At 40.2% G+C, this 14408-nt stretch overlaps 1 protein-coding gene across 3 annotated transcripts in view; it reads left to right on the top strand.

Moving 5' to 3' along the window:
• The window catches only part of LOC134217799 (uncharacterized), a 394237-nt gene that overhangs the window by 104374 nt on the left and 275455 nt on the right, over window positions 1–14408 (top strand). The gene's annotated exons all lie outside the window — the stretch shown is intronic.

Here is a 14408-nt window from a genome sequence, read left to right as displayed (position 1 = left end):
GCCCCTGATACCTTGAACTTCACTTTCATTGACGGTGACACGAAACTGTGCATTCTTGTTTCCGACCAATAAAGTGCCGTCACATGCGAGTATTTTATTTCCTACTTACGTGTAATAAAATGATCATTTCGAAGTTATAATCCGTAACTTCTCCTGCTTCCATCCATGCCCTTTGTTTTTTTTTCGAGAAACTTGAACTGTAAAATTCTCTCTAATTATGGCCATCACATATGTTGAAAAATAACCAATCGGCATTTGCAACAGCCAATCGATCTAGTACATAAACAATTCAGCATGGAAAAAAGCCTCATTATTGCCATCTCTAAACATTATGATTTTATAGTTGATTTCATCGAAGCAAAACAATTTGAACCAATAGATCTCGAAAAATCATTTTGTATGCCATCGCCATATTGTTTTCACTTCACTTTAGTAGATATTTTGAATCCAAATACTGCATTACATTCATGGTTACAGGTATGCGATATTGTATAAACGATTCAGCTACGAACAATAAATAATAAATAATGATAATTTAGTATAAAAGTGCGAATTTTGATTTCTTGAAAAAAAAATTGTTTTGAAAAATAATTGTTGAAACTGGGTTTACTGATAGCGCGTCAATTTTATCGGTGTTTTGCACTAAATGACACAATAAATCTGACTCCGCACTTAAAATTAATGCACCGTAAGTCACTTCTTTCATTATTATTATCGATGATTGAGAATATTTCAATTGAATTTTTGATCACTGTATTTTGGGTCTTCATGTTCAATGTAAAAGTTTAATTTATTTTCTCGAGACTGAACGTATTATATAAATTCATATGATTGTTTGAATAAAGCTATATCTAGAGAATACGGAAGGCATCAAGATTAAATGGCTTAGAAAAGGCTTTAAATGATGCCAACTTTCTTTTATAGTAGTTTGCAAAATGATTTCGAATGGTTTTTGGTGCCGAGATTGTATTCATTTTTCGTCATACTCTGATCTTGAAGCCCGTCTTATGTTTACACTTCAAAACCATTGCAAGAGTGGGCCAGCTAGGCAGATGCTACTCTTCAAGAGGTTTTGGTGTAAGCTACGTAGAAGCAATTGCCTTGACTAGGGTTTTATTGCCGTAGGAAGAAAATACTCTTGTAGTAAATCATAAAACTCAAAATGTTACTTGGGGTCCTAGCTCTTGTGCCTCGGCCAAAGCACCTTTACTCTTTCTCTTGATCACGATACTAACACATACCCACATACCCAGAAGTCCTAAGAGTCCGAAAATCGTGTAGTGATTGCAGCTGGTTTTGTTGTGGCCCGGTGGATCGTTTCCTGAAGTTTCCACCGCGATTGTTGCAACAACTACTGAAAAGATTTCTGAAGATTCTGATCAGCGCTGTTTTGCTTCTCGATGGCTTAATCAGTTTTCTCGGCACCGAAAATTTACGCTGGAAAATTTAGCGCATCAAGTTTTTGTCCTATATTCAAGAGACGTTCCAAGTCCAAACTTACTTGGTGGTCATATGGCTACCGCTTCTGCTTCATATGCAGCAAATCCGAACAGCATACTCTGCATGCAACCGTGATGGTTAAGAGTTCCTCTCGACGCTGTTAACAACCTAACGATACGTACTGCATAGTGTACAAATCGATGGTGAAGAATACAATTTTTCTCTTTATCTTGCTCGACCTCTGACAGACACCTTATTTCCGAACAACGCATTTTAATCCGCTATGGGATCGCTCGGAACATGCACGCCAATTTCACTGCCCGTTCTAATGCAATCTCGTAAATGTAACTAGCCTTCGGGTCATTACAATTATTGTAAATATTTTATTGGTTATTATTGTTCTTAGTTTCTTGTTAAATGTTTTTGTTTGTATTTACGGTTAAACAAATTAAATAGATTAAAGTTGAACAAATTCCGAGAATTAAAAAAGATAAACCAGCCTAATGAGGAAAACAGAAACCACTAGAGAGAGTTCATTCGCGTTTATTTCTGCATTTCCCCTCAATAAAATGGTTAATGAGATCTAAGCCAGGTGGTGAGATACCGTGGGATTAAATTGCGTAAGCCACCCTAGATTGCTTGATCCCGCAAAATTTGCATATGAACTTCGGCGTGCATCGACCTGTTGGGATTCTTTTGATAATTCTTTGACCTTTCCGGAAGTCCCTCTCACATGGACAGAAAGGTGGCTAACTTAGGCTGTTCGTGTGAAGAGCCGCGAACATGCGCGAAAATGATTGTCATGAGCATGAGAGCAACCGTCGGTATCGCGAATTTACCTTCGTGATTTCCGGTGACGGAATTAATTCGGCGGTTAATCTGAGGATTATTGAAGTGATCAGATTCACTTCGAACTGATCTGTGGAAGAGGCAGGAGTGGCCCAAGTGTTCTCGCGCCGTGGTAGTTTGTGTAAGGTAAAAGCCACATTAAGTGTTTCCAATTAGTGAATCTTCAACAAAGCCTTTCCCAAAGAAATTAAATTTTAAAACCTTTTACTCAGATAGCGTAACTTATTAGTCGTGTGTGCAAAAGTTAAACGGTGTGTTATCGTGTGAGCTGGTGGTTGATAAAGACAGGTAAATTGTGCAATTTATTGGTGGAAATATTGTGCTGACACGTGCAACGTGCAACGGTCGTCTCGTGTATTTAGATCCGTGACCACGCCGCTACGACGCCCGACAACCCACAACGAACCATCGAGGCCATTCTTGACCCCACCATCAGATTGCGAGGTTTTCCCGGGGCACGCCGGAAGAGGGACGCGATCGCCAATCAACGCGCCCTAGGCAGGGCATCTCCGAAGAGAGAAGAAGAAGAGAAAGCAACAGTTTTTCCCTCCGTTGGTGACGACCGACGGACATCGACGCACGCAAATCCATCCGTAGACGACAACCGTACTGCCGTAATCTGAAAAAGTGACGTATGCGCCAAATTACAACATACTAGTTTTCTATTTTTCTGTTAAAGAGCACGATGAGTACTACTCGTTAACAGTCTTCACGAAAACATGAGCGGCGCTGAGCTTGAGTGCAGTTTTTGCAAGTTCATGTTCATCCCGAGCGCGTGTTCTCCTTCAAGCTCGTGTTCACCATCAGCATGGTGCGAAAAATGAACGCGGTGCGGCTCAGCTCAGGCTCGAGCTCAAGTTCAAAACTTGGGCTGTGTGTTCAGGCTGTGTGCTCATCCAGCATGCTGTGTGCTTAGGCTGAGAACTGAGGCTGTGAGAATAGGTTTTGGGTTGAGCGCGATGCTTTATGATTATGCGGTACGTTTCGAATTCAACATAGTTGAGCGGCATAGCCAAAAAATACGAATAGGAGCTCGTAGATGAAAACAAGTTATGGTTTCAGCATTTGCATTTGCGTGCGTCAAAACGGGAAAAGAATCAAAACGTTCGCAAAAGTACCCATTCTGCGTGGCCCTTTAGTATGTGAAAAGCAAGCGTGTTATGTTTTATAGTTGAAAATAATCCAAAACGTGAAGCAAACTAACTTTAAAATGAAAATTTAGTTTGTAAGCAAAGATGGTACATAACATTATTGTTTCTATCCAGCTTCATTGAAAGAATGAAACTCAATTGGGGAAACAAATGAAATATAAAATCTTCCTAAAGCTTGCTTGAGCTTGAGCTTGATTGACTGCTCGTAGTTGCTACTCCATTATGACTAGATCAGCTGTTCTTGCACAGGGAACCAACAGATGTTTGCTTGGGACTAGCACACATCTTCAATGTAAAAGTACTGGTGATCTCATTTGTTAAGTTATACTGGCGCCTGCCACGTCAGAATGCAAATCAATGTAGGGAAGGGGGAGGAAATGATGATGCAATCACTCGCCCACTGCAAGCCGAATATACCTCTGCACTTGCCACGAGTTCATGCGGAATTCTTTGGAATTTCTGGGTTAGGTTGGAGAGGCAGAGGTCCGTCTTGGTTAACGAGCTGCCAATGTGATAGATAGGAGAAGGTAACTGATGGAATTTCTAATTGGATGTAGGAAACGAGCTCTATAAGCTCATTTCCAATTCTAGCAGATTACTGTTAGAATAGTCAAGTTGAAGGTATAGGAATAGTAATGGAAACGGTATGGAAGTCCATTTCCAGTTCTAGCGATTGCTAGAACATGAGAAATATATAGAAAGATACAAAGTAGGAGAATGGAACGGACCTGGGATTGAACCCACGACCTCCTGCATATAAGGCAGAAGCAGTAGCCATATGACTACCAAGCCCGCTTCCAAATGAAATATAAAATCTTCCTAAAAAACAAAAACATAAAAAGTGTACAATAAACGGATCAGTTAATTGATTATAGTATATTCATTGTGTTTGCTACATAAGATACACAAAACACATGTATACAATGGCAGGCATAGAAAAGCCTCAATTATAACGGTTACTTTAAATGCTAATAGGGAACCCTTAGTTGAAAACAGGTTAAGTTGCAGTTGAAATGTAGACCAATTGAAGAAAAAATAAAAATGTTTCGATATTGTAGACTATGTGTCAACTTACTTTGTTTTCCACAAACCCTCAACAAATTGTGTTGAACATATAGAATTGTTTTTTTTTTCTTTGGTAGGTAGATACATAGTAAAGCACGTGAGTCAAAATTTATGCATTAGTTGTTCAATAATTCCGATATCACATGGAGACTTATATAATGAATACTCCTGATTGTTGATTATTGCATTGTCAAATTGCCAAAATATGTACACACATTTCCATCTCAAGTGGAGAGAAATCCCTCAGTGCCGGACAACTTAGTCAGATTACGTAAAATTCTATAAAATTCGTGTACCCTGCATACACAAAATATACGATCCATATTTGATTATTTGAACATGTTTTCCGATGATGTACCTTGATAATGACTGAAGATAAAAAAATCAGGATTACAAAACCGTCCTCCAATATCGTAAACTTTAGCGGCATTTTAAAATATAACCGCGTTCCTACTCGCTTGAATCTAATACAATGAGGTCGGTCTTTGCGAGGGGAATACGTTCCACGTATTTTGTGAAAACAATTGCGTAGAAAAACGGCGTAAATGTCGAAATTCGCTTAAAAAATCAAGTGATTTATGCAATCCGCTTAAAAAGCAACCCAAGTATACACATTCATAACACAATTTTTCACTTGTGTAAAGATAAGTCAGTGCAAGTAGTGCGACTTTTAAAGGAAATTACATAAAACTTAAAGTTCCCACCTTTTTCAAAGTCGAAAAAAAATTGCACAGGAAAGCAACCGAAAGAATTTTTGAAACTCTTCTCAACAAGTCTAAAGGCTATTCAATTACAAATGGTTAGAAGTACGGGGTTGGACTTTTCTTATGCTTACGTTTTTCGTAGAATGTCCTTATATTCTGTCATTGAGGATATTTCAAATATCTACACGCATAATAAGATGATAAATAAGTTCCTTTTTAACTTTACGAACAAAGAATCATCGATTGTGGGCAGCAGGGTCTATGTCCAAGGGCTTGACGATCCCTCCCCAGGCCATCTGCGAGTTGTGGGGCTTGCCTAGGATGTGGTGGGGTTTGACAGTGGGCCCTGTTAAACCTCTATGAAAAGCTGCATGTATATGCAAGTAGGCACCACCAAAGCGACCGTGTGCCGCTCAAAGCGCACAAGCCCAAGTCATGGTGTTAGGTGGGACGCTAAACAGCCCTGACACGACGGCCCTCCGACGAGACAAGAAATTTGCGCAGGCCCAATAAGCCGCCTGGAAAACCAATCATTACGAACAATATAAGAGATAATGCGACTCGATATAATCGGCTAAGACCTAGGCGACGAATACAGGATCACGATTGGAAGCTTGGAACATGGAATTGCAAGTCGCTAGGTTTCGCAGGTTGCGACAGGATGATCTACGATGAATTACATCCCCGCAACTTCGACGTCGTGGCGCTGCAGGAGATTTGCTGGACAGGACAGAAAGTGTGGAAAAGCGGGCATCGAGCGGGTACCTTCTACCAAAGCTGTGGCACCACCAACGAGCTGGGAACCGGCTTCATAGTGCTGGGTAAGCAGCGCCAACGCGTGATTGGGTGGCAGCAAATCAACGCAAGGATGTGCAAGCTGAGGATTAAAGGCCGTTTCTTCAACTATAGCATCATCAACGTGCACTGCCCACACGAAGGGAGACCCGACGACGAGAAAGAAGCGTTCTACGCACAGCTGGAGCAGACATACGATGGAAGCCCACTGCGGGACGTCAAAATCGTCATCGGTGACATGAACGCACAGGTAGGAAGGGAGGAAATGTATAGACCGGTCATCGGACCGGATAGTCTGCACACCGTATCGAATGACAACGGCCAACGATGCATAAACTTCGCAGCCTCCCGCGGAATGGTAGTCTGAAGCACCTTCTTACCCCGCAAAAATATCCACAAGGCCACATGGAGATCACCTAACCAAGAAACGGAAAACCAAATCGACCACGTTCTAATCGACGGTAAATTCTTCTCCGACATCACGAACGTCCGCACTTACCGCAGCGAATATTTAATCCGACCACTACCTCGTTGCAGTATGCCTGCGCTCAAAACGCTCGACGGTGTACAACACGCGTCGAAGTCGGACGCCACGGCTTAACATTGGGCGGCTACAAGACGGTAGACTAGCCCAAGAATACGCGCAGCAGCTGAAAGTGGCACTTCCAACGGAAGAGCAGCTAGGTGCAGCGTCTCTTGAAGATGGATAGAGAGATATTCGATCCGCCATTGTAAGCACCGCAGCTGCTGCACTTGGCACGGTGCCCCAGATCAGAGAAACGACTGGTATGACGGCGAATGTGGACAGTTAGTGGAAGAGAAGAATGCAGCATGGGCGAAATTGCTGCAACACCGCACGAGGACGAACAAGGCACGATATAAACAGGCGCGGAACAGACAAAACTCGATTTTCCGGAGGAAAAAGCGCCAGCAGGAAGATCGAGACCGTGAAGAGACGGAGAAAGAGACACACGAAAGTTCTATGAGAAGTTAAACCGTTCACGTAAGGGCCACGTGCCACAGCCTGATATGTGTAAGGACATAAACGGGAACCTTCTTACGAACGAGCGTGAGGTGATCCAAAAGTGGCGGCAGCACTACGAAGAACACCTGAATGGCGATGTGGCAGACGAAGATGGCGGTATGGTGATGGACCTGGAGAACACGCGCAGGACATAATTCTACCGGCTCCGGATCTCCAGGAAATCCGGCTGAAGAACAAAAAAGCACCTGGGGTTGACCAACTACCAGGAGAGCTATTTAAACACGGTGGTGAGGCACTGGCTAGAGCGCTGCACTGGGTCATTACCAAGATTTGGGAGGAGGAAGTTTTGCCGCAGGAGTGGATGGAAGATGTCGTGTGTCCCATCTACAAAAAGGGCGATAAGCTGGATTGTAGCAACTACCGCGCAATCATATTGCTGAACGCCGCCTACAAGGTACTCTCCCAAATTTTATGCCATCGACTAGCACCAACTGCAAGGGAGTTCGAGGGGCAGTACCAGGCGTGTTTTATGCGCGAACGCTCCACCACGGACCAGGTGTTCGCCATTCGCCAAGTGGTTGATCAAAGCGACGATGGATCGGGTGATGTGCGTAGTTCGAGTTTCAGGGGCATTCTCGAGTCCCTTCGAAACCCGCAGAGGGTTACGGCAAGGTGATGGTCTTTCGTGTCTGCTATTCAGCATCGCTTTGGAAGGGGTAATACGAAGAGCAGGGATTAACACGAGTGGTACAATTTTCAATAAGTCCGTCCAGCTATTTGGCTTCGCCGACGACATAGATATTATGGCACGTAACTTTGAGAAGATGGAGGAAGCCTACATCAGACTGAAGAGGAAAGCTAAGCGGATCGAACTAGTCATCAACACGTTGAAGACGAAGTACATGATAGGAAGAGGTTCAAGAGAAGACAATGTGAGCCACCCACGACGAAATCGAGGTGGTAGAAGAATTTGTGTACTTGGGCTCACTGGTGACTGCCGAAAATGACACCAGCAGTGAAATTCGGAGACGCATAGTGGCTGGAAATCGTACGTACTTTGGACTCCGAAAGACGCTTCGATCGAATAGAGTTCGCCGCCGTACCAAACTGACAATCTACAAAACGCTAATTAGACCGGTAGTCCTCTACGGATACGAGACCTGGACGATGCTCGTGGAGGACCAACGCGTACTTGAAGTTTTCGAAAGGAAAGTGCTGCGTACCATCTATGGTGGGGTGCAGATGGCGGACGATACGTGGAGGAGGCTAACGAACCACGAGTTGCATGAGCTGCTGGGAGAACCATCCATCGTTCACACCGCGAAAATCGGAAGACTGCGGTGGGTCGGGCACGTAGCCAGAATGTCGGACAGTAACCCGGTGAAAATGGTTCTCGACAACGATCCGACGGGCACAAGAAGGCGAGGTGCGCAGCGGGCAAGGTGGATCGATCAGGTGAACGATGATATGCGGACCCTCCGTAGACTGCGTGGAGAAGACTCTTATATACCGCACAGGCCACTTCGGCCCTAGTCTGAATGAATAATAATAATGAATGAGCTAGTTCCAAAATCAATTGATTGTAGCTTGTAAATTTAATTTTTGGAGTCTTGTTGAAGTTCATCCCGTAAAGTGTCTCCCGAACAAATATGTATGGGAAAATGAAATTTGGCTAAACTTTTTTGGGAAAGATTCGAAAAGATCTGGTATTATGTATTAAAATCTATTTTTTTTTGTCTACTTTCCGGTGGTTAAGGTGGTGAATTGCGCATAGCTGCGCCACCGCGGGAAATTGACTGGTGCAATGTTAGAATGAGGACGCTGTCTTTGTTCTAGATCCTAGGGCTTCGCTTGCGGAAGCCCTTGGATAACATAAAGTATGTCAGATAACCATTTTAACCTCAAAATGAATTCAACGTTTCAAAATTACTCTGTGGTGAAGTTTTGAACGCAATCTCAGGTTTTGTCCGGGATTTGTATGAGGGCCCGCCACTGTGCAGCTGACGGGTAAAGTCACTTCTATAAAGTTTTTGCTCAATACCAATCCCACAGGAAGTTAATTTTTTCCCATCATAAAACAAGCAGAAGAACACACCTACGAGGTAAAATGACCTTTCTCAGTAAATCACTTATACAATCTTTTGTGGGACATTTCTGAACAAATATTACCTTTACAATTCAATATTAGTTACCACAATTACCAGCTAACAAATTAGGAACCACAATTCTGGCGTTTTACCCCAGGCCTATTGACGTGGGACTTACGTCTTTCTTTACTATACTGGGTGTCGTTTATATTTTGGAAATCAAGAGCGTTATGCTGGAAGGGAAGATTTTGAACGTTACTAGCGCCTTTATCTTTCGATGGATTTTTAAGATTTATATCGACTCGGACACTCTCCACCATTTCGCCTATTTCATTGAAACTTAAGATTATTAACGATAAGCTATTGAAAATTTCAATTCTTGTCAAAGCCTGTAAAAATTTCATATGTAACCAATGCCGTGCATTCCTTACACGGCCATCAGAATGCGGTATGTCACGGGCCTTTGTGCCTGCCGTGTGCGAATCATTACAATTTGTGACAGCAGCGCGTACTGACGTGCTTTTTGCTCGCACATATTTCGTTTTGTTCATTCGTTCGCTGTGTTTAGGGGAGAATGGTCCAAAATGCACCCCTGGGGCAAAATGGCCTCACTCATGTAATCTGTTGTAGTACATTTATGAACGAATATTACCATTACAATTCATAATTAGTTATCCATCATAAGGCTTCATTGGAAAAAAAAAAGCAAAATCCCTTCATATTCACTCAAATTTAACGATTTTATATTTTTCCACCACATCCGTAAGATTTTAGTTCAATGCATTAAGAAAAAACAAACAACCATGCGTTCACCATCATTTTACATGCAATTGAATCATTTTAGACCACCATTCGGGCGTTTTGCCCCAGGCCTATTTTTAAAACATTTTTTAAATGCGTAAGAAAGTCATGAAAACCTCATTGTTTTGAATAGGAGAATCATTGTGAAATGTAGCTGGGTTTGTAAATTTTGCACCTATACGTTGAAATCGTTGGTTATTTTTGTTTATATGGGCGAAAACATCGAAAAAGCTTAAGGGGTGCATTTTGGACCGTTCTCCTCTATCTACACTGCGAAAGGTAGAACTGCCGGTGGGTTTGCGAATATGCATGAAAGTAGTGGGCGCATTTTTTTTGTCATTCTGTTCTGTTCTGTTCTGAGAGATTTGCTCTGCTCATCCACGAAAAGTGTTTGGTTTCATAATCCACATGATCCCGGGATGGGTACGAGTCATGTCATATGACTGACTATATGTTAAGTTGTGTTACTAAACGACACTTACATTAAAACATGGTTCTGATTCCCCAGCAAAACAAATCAACTACACTGATGAAAATAAAAATTTGATTAAAATAATTACTTTCATTTATTTGCAGAAGGCATTAGCAATTAAAGATGCACAATCAGCAATAGTGTTAATATATTTTAGATTAGAAAATTGCGCTGTATTACATGTAAATGTTTTAAAAAGTCCGCAAAAAATAATTTCCAGAAGAATATTTAAATAAACTTTATCTTATTCTTTGTTTTTTATTTACTAAGAAATGGTATTATTAAACTTGACGTAGACTCGGAGTTTGGAATCAAAACATTAAATAATTTTTCGTTGCCGTATTAGCAGTACCTCCTCTATTTTAGTAGGGTTACTGCTCCTTGACTTGTTTCTTATTGTTATGATTTTTTTCAGCATGTTATGTTAGCAAAAAGAAGCAACGAAATTGGTGCTGTATTTCTTTGTTTGGAAAACGGGACAGTTCCCCTAAAATAGCACATTTTGCCCAAGTCTGAAAATTTTATAAATAGAATTTTTAAACTTCAAATACTATGTATCATCAATAAGAAATCTATAAATGCCCTACATTTGCTTGAGTAAATAAGGGCTTAATAGTTAGAAACAAAGCAATTCTAATTATGTATTTAATTATTAGTTTTATTTCCAGAAGTTTTAAATAAACAAATTGCTAATAATTCTACACAGCATGGAAGTTGTCGTTTCCAATATCAATACCTATAATCAAACTCCATAGATCCAAAAGTTAGAAGTTAAATGTAAATACGTTACGTTTATACAAGTCCTACGTCTACTCGCGGTTATTGAAAACATTACCCATTGCTCGTTTTTTTAAAACATTTTGAATGCGTTAGAAAGTCAAAAACCCTTGTTGCTTTCATTGTGAAATGTAGCTGAATTTTGCATCTGCACGATGAAATGGTTCATTATTCTTGTTTGAAGTGGTGGCAAGATCGAAAAAGCATCCCCTACCTAGCTACGTCACCAACTTCACAGTTGGAGTGTGGCTTGTACTGTTTCGTCAATTCTTTTGTTGTTACAGCTCTTATTTTGCGATACCACTCCAGATATCTGCATGCCAGATCGAATCCAGTTTTATTGGACCATATCTTGCACTGCTTACCTCCAATGCAGCTCGTTTTCGTGATGATGAAACACTGCTCCGAAAGCAAACCCGTCCGCTGAATTCGACAGATGACATTTGGCCGACGGCAAAAAAAATCATCGAAATTAATCCAAAAGAGCATCCAATTTACATCACAGCATGCTTCTTCCAAGTGCAAAATGTGCGTTGCTCTCCGAAAGTCACATTACAAATAATGACACAGTAAAAGGTGGTTATTTGCTGGCAACCGGCCAAGAGAGGGTGTGATTAATAAAGAGTAGGTTTTGTTTGTCTTTTGAGTGCTTCGCTGCCTCTTACGCAATGAAATATGTGGCGTGCGGATTGAGCTGAATATTTCTTATGCCGCTGTTGACAATGAGATAGCCATTATATAACTTAAAGTGGATAAACTGATGATTTTATTTCTTTACAACCGGTCCAGTTTCGCGAAACGATGAATGGGAAATGTTCGCACAATGAATCATTGAGTTGCTAAAATTCTCAATGCAAAATCAGTCGTTGGACGATTTTTGGTTTGATTTTATTTAAATACTGCGATAGTTCAATTTATTCAACTCATTAACATCTATTTATATTTAAAACACAACATTGCTTATAATGCATTTATAGTAGTTTAGTTTTTTTTATTATATCCATTCCTGGCAGAATCAATTATTTTTTGATTTGATACTGAAAAGTGCTGCAAGTTTTTGTTTCAGCTCAGTTCGTCCCCTTCTAGACGATTTTAGTTTAGCAAACAATTGGGTTATCGGTCTAAATATCTGCTCTAAAACTAATGATTTTCCCTCTCATTTGAAGAACACCTCATGATAATTGCAAAAATGTCTCCATTTTTGTCTTATTAATATTTATTACACTCGACACTTTACAACCGTCTGGAAAATTTGTTAATTTTATAATCAAGCTAGTTTCATCTCCCAATTAAAAATGTTATTGCCTCATAAAAAGCTCCCTTTACTTACTGCCAACATGATTTATTGAATGTTTAAGATTCCTCATAGTTTATTCATCCTTTTGGTTGCGGTAAATGGCTTTTGGCTTAGTTTTTGTTCCATTTTTCACAAGTCAAACAGCATGAACCATGTTATGGAAATAGTAACGTGTTCCACAGAGATCGGGGTGTAAACCGATTGGGAAAGACTCGAACTAAACACCCGCCAAACAAGCGATGCGAAAAAATGAGAATGCACAAAAAAGTGAAAGAGAAAACATCTTACACTCGAGGTGGTATATGCGTTGCAAACAAGCAACTAACAAGGCAGCATACCCAAAAGACCATTGTACATATGCCCTCTACGCTCTACCCATAACTAACTCGTGTGTGCCGTAACACGGTAGCGGGCGTCCACATCGGTTGGCGGTAGGTGGTCCTCCTTCGAACGCGCGCCATCCAAAGGTGGAACGCCTTCCGTAGAAAGTAACTAGATTTATGGCACTTTCTACGCTTGGTGTACTTTTGGTGAATGATCCGGAAAATGCACCCGCAGTTATCGACATTGTCCAGGTGTCGAACCGAAACAGAATCGATTTCGCACCCACTTTGGCACGGTAGCGATGGACCCTTTTTGTCGATTTGGCTCATTTCACGCATTGGTATAGGGTGGTAGTGTGAGACGGGTGAAGGTCTTCAAGAAATCGCTTGTTGATGGATCATTTGGCAGATTTCACTGAAGCGAATGTGGCAAAACATTTATATCCTGGTCTTTGACACCTTTTTTGGATAGTTGAGAATTTAAAAAAAATAAAAGTTGCGGACTGAAATCTTATATTAACAAATTCAGTATTAATTAATTGAATGATAATGATGCATAAAATGGAAACATGATGCACTAAAAAAAAAATCCATTGTTTTTATTCTAAACCTATAAGGTAAAATTGTCCAGAAACCAAATTATTGTCACCTCGTATTTTACGAGGCACCAATCGCAATAAAGAAGCAACGAATGACTGTCATCTTTTGAATATAGCTTTGCTGTGTCACAACAAGCATTGAGTAAAAATATGACAGCTGATCGTAGCTTAATTATTTAAAGTCGTGCCTTTGATAACGCAAGGTGGAATAAAATTGTATCCCAAAAAGTTCGTCCTTAAACTATATCATCTGTTTCAATCCTCCCCAAATTGTCTAACAGTGTTGATCCATCGATCTAGTGAAAATACATTCATGTAGCATACCACAAAAACCATGATACAATTTTTATTTCCAGATGCGTCCTATCCGTTAGTTGTTTCTATTATTGATGAGTGAAAAAGAAAACTCTTCCCCTTGGAATTCATTTATCGTTTATGATCCTGAGCTTTTAACCATATTCATAAATGATAATTAATAAAAGGATGAAAAATAAATTTTAAAGAATGAGAGTACAATTTGTTGAATCTTCATCAATGTGTTATGAGAGAAGATTGAATATGACATCAATAATGAGTGCAAAAAAAGGAAATATATGGAATAAATGAAAAAGATTAAAGGGTCAACAAAAAATCAGATTAATAAAAAGTAAAACACTATTTTTTGTTTTACTTTTTATTAATCTGATTTTTTGTTGACCCTTTAATCTTTTTCAAGAAATTTGTAAAACATAAATAGGGGGAAAGACGGCTTTGGCAGGTTTTGTTCTATTATTGGCAGGGGGTTTTTGTCGACCAAACTCTATGAAATTTGGCCACAATATACTTTGATGTGCAAAGAATGTTTAGGCCAAATTTGAGCATAATCTGTCATAAAAAACCCCCCTGACAATAATAGAACAAAACCTGCCAAAGCCGTCATTCCCCCTATTCCAATTTTGTATATTTTGTATATTTTGAAATTAACAATCGCTTTAAGTATACGACAGATAAAGAAGTTTTAGTATAGGAGAAGATGAATAAAAATTGTAGTTTAAAAAGAAACAATAAAGCCCCACTGTATACA

The sequence above is a fragment of the Armigeres subalbatus genome, chromosome 2, assembly GCF_024139115.2.
Source record: "Armigeres subalbatus isolate Guangzhou_Male chromosome 2, GZ_Asu_2, whole genome shotgun sequence".
In the NCBI taxonomy this organism is placed as follows: domain Eukaryota; kingdom Metazoa; phylum Arthropoda; class Insecta; order Diptera; family Culicidae; genus Armigeres; species Armigeres subalbatus.
This window is presented reverse-complemented; position numbering and strand designations above follow the sequence as displayed.